Below are 7,405 nucleotides of genomic sequence, written 5' to 3'. Positions count from 1 at the left end.
CTGAGATGCCTGTTTGGCTGCAGCATGAAAAAAACCTCCAGAACAACATTGTTTCATTGTAGTTGTCCATACATTTATGTTCTTTTACTTTTTATCAGGGACCATGCACAAAATCAGTCATCTAAAATAAAATTTAGCTCTAAGCTGATGTCCACCTGCACCACCTGAAAGGGCCCATACAATGTTAATAAGGATATAACTTACATTTGTTGAAACAATGTCAGTATTTCCCTGAGAATGCTTTTAAACCAGCCTGGTTCTGCTGGAGATTTCTTCTTGTTAAAAGAGAGTTTTTCCTGCCCACTGTCGACAAAGTGCTTGCTCATAGGGATTGATGTTATTGTTGGGTTTTTCTCTGTTTGTACATAAATATTTTTTTTTTTCTAAATAGTGTTCATATGTATATAGTGCTTCAGAAACTGTGCACCTCACCCCCTCTTTCTTCTCCCACGTTTGCACTGATTAGGAGATGCTCTCTATCTCATTGTGCATCTGTTTAGTGTCAGTAAATGCATTCTATATTGTTCACCATAATATTTTATTACAGGTATTAGAGCGTGCTGTAGGTATTAAAGGTACTGCGGTGGTTTGAATATTATCTATCTAATAGACTCCATGTATGTTCATGTAAAAAGAGAATTCTCTGTACACACACTTTTGGAGTTCCACAGGATTCTGTGCCAGGACCAATTCTGTTTACATTGTGCTTTAGGCAGTATGATTAAAAGCCATTGCATTAATTTTCACTGCTATGTAGTTGATACACAACTTTATCTATCCATGAAGTCAGAAAACTCACACAATTTAGTTAAACTAAGGAATTTCTTGAAGACATGAAGACCTCGATGAGCTTAAATGTTTTGCTTCTAAATTCAAATAAGACTAAAAGTTAGTGTACTGACCCTTACAAAACCTAGAAATGTGGTGTCTAAACAGACACTTACTTTGGATGACATTACCTTGGCCCTCACCCAACTCTATCTATCCATGAAACCAGATAACACACACCAAATAGTTGAACTGCAGGAATGTCTTAAAGACAAAAAACAGACTCATCAGAATCAGAAGACTTTAATTATTCCCAAGGGGCAATTAACATACAACAGAGCAGCATAACGTTGAAGATAAGGACAATAAGAACAGGCAATAAGAGTGAGATAATAAATACACAGAATATACAGAATATACAGTATACACAGTTTTAAAATTACACAGTTTTAAAATTAAAGTGACTGAAAGGTGAATAAATAACTGTAAGTGACTAAAAGTGAATAAAGTGTCGCCAGTATAAAAAGAGTGTAGTTTACGTTTCTGGTGTGGGAAATGGTCTTTTCGGCTGGAGTTAAAAAGCAGAGTGGCTTTGGGGACAAAGGTGGCGCTCCTCCTCTCAGTCCTGCAGGAAATGCAGTGGAGGCATCGCCCAGAGGGGAGCCATTGAAATGCGGGGTGAAGAATGTGAGAGGGGTCGTTGATGATTTTGGCTGCCTGTCTAAGGGCCTGTTGGCTGAAAACCTGTGCCAGAGTTCTGACAGGCAGGCCAATGATATTAGAGCACACTGATGCAGTGTGCTGCAGTCTGTTCTTGTTCTGAAGGCTGAGGGAGTGGAACCAGCAGGTGATGGAGAAGGTCATGATGCTTTCCAGGAAGGCATATTAAAAAGTCATCATGATGGGTGTGCTGACTCCAAAGGAGTTGAGTTTCCTAAGGAGGTTGTTGGTGGCACCTCCTGAGAATCTCCTCTGTGTTGGCAGAGAATTTCAGGAGGTTGTCAAAGATGGTGGATGGTGGATAAAGACCTGGGTGGCCGCTAACTTTCTGCTTCTTAATTCAGATAAAACTGAGGTTATTACTATGGCATTACCTTGGCCTCCAGTAACACTGTGAGGAACCTTGGAGTCATTTTTGACCAGGACATGTCCTTCAATGCACATATTAAACAAATATGTAAGACTGCTTTCTTCCATTTGTGCAACATCTCTAAAGTTAGAAATATCCTGTCTCAGAGTGACGCTGAAAAACTAGTTCATGCATTTATTACTTCTAGGCTGGACTACTGTAATTCTTTATTATCGGGATGTCCTAAAAACTCCCTGAAAAGCCTTCAGTTAATCCAAAATGCTGCAGCAAGAGTCCTGACAGGGACTAGAAAGAGAGAGCAGATTTCTCCTGTTTTGGCTTCCCTTCATTGGCTTCCTGTTAAATCCAGAATTCAAAATCCTGCTCCTCACATACAAGGTCTTAAATAATCAGGCCCCATCTTATCTTAATGACCTTGTAGTACCATATCACCCTATTAGAGCACTTCGCTCTCGCACTGCAGGCCTACTTGTTGTTCCTAGAGTATTTAAAAGTAGAATGGGAGGCAGAGCCTTCAGTTTTCAGGCCCCTCTTCTGTGGAACCAGCTTCCAGTTTGGATTCAGGAGACAGACACTATCTCTACTTTCAAGATTAGGCTTCAAACTTTCCTTTTGCTAAAGCATATAGTTAGGGCTGGACCAGGTGACCCTGAATCCTCCCTTAGTTATGCTGCAATAGACGTGAGCTGCCGGGGATTCCCATGATGCATTGAGTTTTCCTTCCAGTCACCTTTCTCACTCACTATGTGTTAACAGACCTCTCTGCATCGAATCATATCTGTTATTAATCTCTGTCTCTCTTCCACAGCATGTCTTTATCCTGTCTTCCTTCTCTCACCAACCGGTCGCAGCAGATGGCCCCGCCCTCCCTGAGCCTGGTTCTGCGGAGGTTTCTTCCTGTTAAAGGGAGTTTTCCTTCCCACTGTCGCCAAAGTGCTTGCTCATAGGGGGTCATATGATTGTTGGGTTTTTGTCTTTATGTATTATTGTAGGGTCTACCTTACAATATAAAGCGCCTTGAGGCGACTGTTGTTGTGATTTGGTGCTGTTAAATTAAAATTGAATTGAATTGAATCAACATTTGGGCCATATATACTTACCATACATAACTTTTTGTTAAGTATAGATAATTTCGTGATTAAAAATCTACCCTCTGAATCTATATCTCTATTGAGTACTGTGAAATTAATATTTTTGTGAATTAAAATTGCTACTCCCCTTTGTCTAGATTTAAAGCAGGCCGAGAACACATTAGGAAAGTTCATCTGTAGCTGTGACAGCTCCGTGTGTCTCTTGTGACAAAACGTCTGCCTGTAGTTTTTTGAGCTGGTTAAATATCTTTAACCTCTTCTTTGGAGCCAGCTCCATGCACATTCTATGTGACAAACCCTATTGTGCCCATAATTGTGTTTTACTAATGCTGCACACTGCATGTGACATTTGTGTGCATATTAACTTAGCGAGTTTGTATGTGCTTGTGTGTATGTGTCCTATATGCCAGTGAGCGCTGTAAAGCTGCAGTGGATGTGCTGACGCTGAGTGCTTGTGTGTGACATCGTGCTGTGCAGATTTGTAAAGATTAAGAATGTTCTGTGTGACTGTGGAGGAGAACAGGTGATCAGTGCAGTGAAAGAAGGGAGAAGGAAGAGACCCGTGAAAAAGGGGAAGCGGGACGGATAAAAGAGAAGACTTGACAAAAAAAGAACACGTCATTATTAATGTAACGCTACTGAGACTGACAGTGTTTTATTTGACATTATATTCAATTAATAAGCTGATATTAAAACTTAGATGTTAATGTAAGAGGAGGATAGAAAAATGAAGTGGATTCTTATCTGTAGTTTCGTTAATATAACCAGAGATTGGCGCTGGAGTTGCGCTAGAGCTGGCCATCCACGTAGAGTCAGTCCACGGCGATTACAGCATGGGAGCCCTTCTGAATGAAGTAGTGTCAGACTGGGAACTGGACCTTGCGTTGTTCCAGGATCTCTTTAGAGGAGTGGTCGTTCACACTGAAGTCCATTCCTTTAGGCTCCCTGCCACAACTCTTCACCTTCTCCTTGGGTTTGAAAAGACTGAATTTGGCCACAATAGGGTGCAATCTCCCTGCACCCGGCCTCTTAGCTCTGATATGATGGACTCAATCGAGGAAGGTGTTCTTTACGATGTTCTGTTCAGAGACAGGTTGTTGACTTTACACCAGTCCGTTAGCTGTTTCACCTCCTCTCTGTATGCTGACTTGTTGTCCTTGCTGACAAGACCCACCACAGTCGTGCCATTGGCAAACTTGATGATGTTGTTTGAACTGTGCACTGCTGCACAGTCATAAATTAGCAGAGTGATCAGCAGTAGGCTGAGCACACAGCCCTGAGGGGCTCCAGTGCTCAGTGTGGTGGTGTTAGAGATGCTGTTACTGATAAGATACGATAAGATAACCTTTATTGTCCCAGATGTGGGAAATTTGTTTTGTTACAAAAGAAAGTGGACAGTAGCAAAAATTAAGAAAAAACACTAGAATAGGATAAGATAATAAGAATAAGAATAAGAATAAGATACTGTACACAATAGAATAGAAAAAACACTATATACAACAGAATTAAATACAATGTTGTCAGAAAAAGAAAATTGCACTTAGTGTTATTGCACATGTGTGGATGTCTGTGTTTGGTCAGCTGCAAAGTCTTTGTTGTGGAGTCTGACAGCAGTAGGAGGGAAAGACCTGCGGAAACTCTCCAGACTGTCTGAGGCCTCTCTCTGAGAAAGTCCAGGATCCAGTTGCAGAGCGAGGTGTTCAAGCCCTGCAGGCTCAGTTTTCCAATCAGGTTCTGAGGAATGATTGTGTTGAATGCTGAACTGAAGTCTATGAACAGCATTCGTACATATGCATTATTATTGTCCAGGTGGGTGAGGGCGAGATATAGGGTGATGGCAATGGCATCATCTGTTGACTGGTTGGGGCGATAGGTGAACTGCAGTGGATCTAGTGTGGGTGGTAGCTGGGTCTTAATGTGCTTCATGACGAATCTTTCGAAGTGCTTCATCTTAATGGGTGTGAGTCCAACGGGACGATGGTCGTTGAGGCAGGACACTGTTGACTTCTTTGACACAGGAACAACGGTGGTGGCCTTGAGGCAAGGAACAACAGCAGTGCTCAGGGAGAAGGTGAAGGAGTCAGTGAGGAAATTTGTCAGCTGGTCTGCACCTTCTCTGAGCACTCTCCCAGGGATGTTATCTGGACCAGCAGCCTTCTGTGAGTTACCTCTTCGAAGAGGTACCCTCACTCTTGGAGCTGGGAAGAGTGCAGGATGCTCTGTCTTTGATTTGGCTGGCTCAAAAACACTGAACTCAGGCACATCGAAAAACACATAACTCTTAATATTTCTTACTTTTGCGAGTCAGAAATTCTAGGTTCTGTACGACATGGACAACCATTACGGGTAATAGTGGAAGAACAATTGCATCACTCAGGACTCAGTTGCTGTGTCATGTGACAATGTTGTGAGGACAGAGCTCATAAATTGTATGCAAGATCAAACCAAGTGTACAGACCAGCACTGATTGTAACCTGCAGGCTGCCTGTACAAGGAACAGGGAAATCTTTTGCACTTTTGCATTTTTGCTGTGAACCATCAGGCTTTTGTTGTTTTAAAGATGTTTTAGTATTCCTTTTCTCCTGTAGGAATATTGCACTCATTGGGCGTTTGTGCTTTAACAGGTTAATGTTTTACATATAAAACTTTCTCTGTAATGTCGAATGTATCTCAGTCTTACACTAACATGTCTATTGAAGTGCAGTATCAGGAGCTACTGAGGGTAATTATTATTTCCACTCTGTCAACAGTTCCATCTTTTATTTTTCTCTTCATTAATGGGACTATGTTGTTCACACTGAGGAGTAAACCTGTGTTTCGTGACACTCCCGTTACATTCTTCTGTATAACCTCCTTTTTGCAGACACTGTGCAGCTGGCACAGAGTCAGGTTCTTTCCTGCTCTCTATTTTTTAGAGTAAAATTGCCATATCCTGTATGTGGATTTCTCAGCTTGTTGGCCAATCTCACCACTGGGATCTCCCCTCTCACCCTTTCGGTGATGCCTCTGGAGAGATATGTAGCTGTGTGCTACCCACTGAGGTATCCTACCATCATCACCATCAGAAACACAGGGGCTGCTATCATTGTGATCTGGATCATCAGCTCACTAAATGATCTCACCAGACTCATCTTTTTCTTTCCATTTGAAATATTGAAACACCTGCAGTGGAACGAGCTTTGTTCTAAAATATCACTATTGTTTGGGTCCAAGTCTGATCAATATGATACAGCTTTCACATGTTTAGTGTTTGTATCAGCTGGTGTGGCAGTCATTTTTTCCTACATTGCTGTGATATTAGCAGCCAGGTCGGCCTCTGCAAACAAAGCTTTAGCCCGTAAAGCTCGAAACACTCTGCTGCTTAATATGATGCAGCTGTGCCTGAGTCTCTCCTCAACTGTTTACCGCCCTTTCCGCATGGCTCTTTCAAGAACTGTAACAATGACAATATTTTCATGGGTTCAGAATGTATTTTATGTGTGCTTTATTATCTTACCCAGATGCCTGAGTTCTCTCATCTATGGGCTAAGAGATCAGACCATCAGACCTGTCCTCATGTACCACCTATGCTGTTATCAGAAACTAAGTCAGTAGCTGAGATGCCTGTTTGGCTGCAGCATGAAAAAATCCTTCACAACAACATTGTAGTTGTCCATCCGTTCATGTTCTTATACTATTTATCACCATGCACAAAACCATTAATCTAAAATAAAAATAAAAATGTAGCTCTAAGCTTTTTTCCACCTGCAGCACCTGACAGGCCCATACAATGTTAAATAAAATATAAATTACATTTGTTGAAACAATGTCAGTATTTCCCTGTGAATACTTTTAAACCAGCCTGGTTCTGCTGGAGGTTTCTTCCTGTTAAGAGGGAGGTTTTCCTTCCCACTGTAGTCAATGCACTTGCTCATAGGGTGTGATATGATTATTGGGTTTTCTCTGTTATTTTTTCTGTTGTAGGGTCTACCTTACAATATAAAGGGGGCTGTTGTGATTTGGCACTGTATAAATAAAATGAACATGCTTGAGAGGTTAGCCACAGAGGGTGAAACATTAGAGGAGTTGAAGAATCAGACAGGGAAAAATACAAATTCATGAGGTTTATGCTCTTCACTCTGAAGCTACAATAGTATGGCACTGTACATGTGGTCATTTTGATGATCTGTAGCACAGCTTGTCATGTAAATCAATTCAGTGTTTATAATTTATCAGAAATGGGTTATTAAAAGCAAGCCTTGTATTTTTAATTTTTTTTTTTTTTTTTTTTTGTCACTGAGATAAAAGTCTGATGAAAACAGGCAGTCTCCATCACCGCTGCATCCAAAACCAACCTTTTCTTATCTTGAATGTTTAGTCATGACCCCCCGACACAATAATATCTGATGCTTTATGACTCATCTTTCAAATCTTGTTTTCTGTTTAACTACCTGGAAAATAGTTTGAATATTATTTT

The 7,405-nt window shown here is 41.0% G+C and overlaps 1 pseudogene; it reads left to right on the top strand.

Moving 5' to 3' along the window:
- Positions 1 to 5,605: 5,605 nt before the first annotated feature.
- LOC116321302 lies at positions 5,606 to 6,543 on the top strand (annotated as a pseudogene).
- Positions 6,544 to 7,405: the final 862 nt, after the last annotated feature.

The sequence above is a fragment of the Oreochromis aureus genome, linkage group 10 (genome assembly GCF_013358895.1).
Source record: "Oreochromis aureus strain Israel breed Guangdong linkage group 10, ZZ_aureus, whole genome shotgun sequence".
In the NCBI taxonomy this organism is placed as follows: domain Eukaryota; kingdom Metazoa; phylum Chordata; class Actinopteri; order Cichliformes; family Cichlidae; genus Oreochromis; species Oreochromis aureus.
This window is presented reverse-complemented; position numbering and strand designations above follow the sequence as displayed.